Source organism: Penaeus vannamei, chromosome 19, assembly GCF_042767895.1.
Source record: "Penaeus vannamei isolate JL-2024 chromosome 19, ASM4276789v1, whole genome shotgun sequence".
Lineage (NCBI taxonomy): Eukaryota > Metazoa > Arthropoda > Malacostraca > Decapoda > Penaeidae > Penaeus > Penaeus vannamei.
In genome coordinates, this window is record NC_091567.1 from 26,732,430 (window position 1) to 26,734,929 (window position 2,500).

The 2,500-nt window shown below is 35.6% G+C and overlaps 1 protein-coding gene across 1 annotated transcript in view; it reads right to left on the reverse strand.

The window, feature by feature from the left end:
- Positions 1-2,500, reverse strand: part of LOC113801334 (MRG/MORF4L binding protein) — a 14,286-nt gene that overhangs the window by 10,779 nt on the left and 1,007 nt on the right. The window lies entirely within an intron of this gene.

Below are 2,500 nucleotides of genomic sequence, written 5' to 3' on the forward strand. Positions count from 1 at the left end.
CTGTAAAATAATAAACCAAATACCTTTCATATCTGGAAACTTCAAACTTTCATTCGCTCCTTCCTACTACCTGGATTGCTTCAATTTTAATCACTTTTTTTGGCATTTGGAGCTCAGATATTAAACTGGGATAATTAATAAAGTCTATTTCCCCTTTGTTGCCACTATATAGTCTTAAGGGGACCGTCCCTGGAAATGGCCACCTTTCCCTACTCTATACATCATAAAAAAATATCGGTTAGAGATAACTGATTGATTCTTTTTGCATGCTATAGAGTAAAGAATTGCGCTCCGTTATATGTATAAATTTTAACTTTGCTCCCCTATTGGGGGGGGGGGGGGTACCTCCAAAAAGTCGAAAAAAAATCGGTTTTTTTTGGTATGTCTTCGGTACATCCCAACTATCACAGCTCTTTACAGTATATTCCCCCAAAAATACTTGTGTTAGATCAACTCTAGCCTATAGCCATGTAAAAGGCCGAATTTTGAATTTCCTTTTTTTTTGGCGGGGGACAGCTTGACATAGAGAACTATTTTTTATTTCTTTTTTCAGCATTAAAATATTTTTCTTTTTTTATTAAGGCAAAAATTCAAAAATCGGCCTTTTACCTGGCCTTCGGACGCCGAGGCTCTAGTGAAAGCAACAAACTGCATATGGATCGCATGAAAATTACGTGTTGGGATATACCGAAGATTCATAAAAAAATGACAGAGCTACGGCGTTTTGTATTTGGCCCCTTGCCAAAGTTCGTTATCTCTGTTAATTTCCTCTGAATCTAATGATGTTATATATAAAAAAAATGCTTATTTAGTGTACTTTGCAATGCAATGATTACCAAGTCAATAGGAATTTTCATGTTCAATAGGGACGCTATTCTGTAAAGGTATGTAATTTTTTTTTTTTCGTTGTTCATAAAAGTTGATATTTTCGTGTGAAAAGCTTAATAAATGCATTTTACCATAGAGACAACTAATCTAAACCAGATAAAAAACTTTTTTTATTTTTTTTTATTATTTTTTTTTTTATTTTCCATTTTATTTTTATTTTTTTGAAGAAATGGGAAATGTGGATGGCAACATTAGTACAAAATCATTCTAATTATAAAGTCCTGGCATGAATACAACATGGTGGTTCAATTTTGAGAATTTTAAAAGCATATGAATTTAGTACATTGAATTCGAGAACTTACGAAAGTTGTTGAATATTTCCCATGCCTCACACGGGGGAGGGGGGGGAATGGTCACTGGGTGTTTATAATTTTCGAGGAGGATCATATGTACATGAATGCACGCACATAAAATTAAAAAGATTAATCATCATAATTTAGTAGGCCTACATTGACTTTCATATCTAAATAATAAAATATATTAGTTATCCCTCTCATACCATTTTCTTTGATAATTGTCAATATTAACAGATTGCAAAGGAGAACAAGTGTATAGTTTATGATTAGCCATTTGCACCCATTATCTTTACTAAGAAGTGCATAAAATCATGCAGACGCCTAGGTGTTGTGGGATATTTGCCAATTTATGGTGCCTAAGACTTACGGTAACGTCTAAACATATTCATTTTTATCGGGAACGCACGAAACGGATGCGATAGCTTTTTGAACGCCAGACGAAGACTATGCATACAACCGAGCTCAAAATTCCATATAGTTTTTATTTCAGAGCAGGTATTACTGAGTACTATCATCTTCAACATGAAATAATCTGTATCTCGCTTATACATCCGAAGTTTAAAAATCTGACATTTAGGTAACATTCGTATTGAATTGGTCTTTACAACGGTAACTACCAATTTCAAATCAATTCAAATTGCCCCCTGCTGTGATGTACCGACCATTGAGCGAAATGTAACGGAAATATTTCAATCCTTCCTTATAAGGCTATTTTTAAACATTAGTGCTTCGTATGTGATATATGTATATATTACCTCATAAACTAAAACACATTACCAGGGAGTCTCGATCAAAGCATATTTCGTGTGTAAAAGGACACAAAACATATTTTTTTTTAGATATATTTCACAAAATATTTCGTCATAAATCACGGTGATATAATTTTTTCCTGATATTGGTATAAAAGTGTTCCTTGAACATTCACGAACTCATATCTATGCGCAATGTCATAATTAAATGCCTTATGCACGATTGCCGCAAGCAAAAGTCCACATAGGTGTACCTGGGTGCTCATTAGCGACGTACCTCTCCAGGTGCTGAGGGACTCGCGCGCAGGCTGCAAGACAACGAGCCATAGCAGGTGCTTAATACTCGTTTGGTAGTTTCCTCATCCATGTACCTATACTATGTGCTAACTATCTCAATTCAACCCCCTTCCCCCCTCTCTCTCAGGGACGGTCCCCTTAAGAATAACCCAGAATCAACACAAAACTGGAAACACATTTCTCACCAGCGTTCTGCCATGAAATGTCCAGCTCAGAACTGTCAAACCTGGCAACTGGCGAATGAAAGTGTGAAATGCACGATGCACAGAT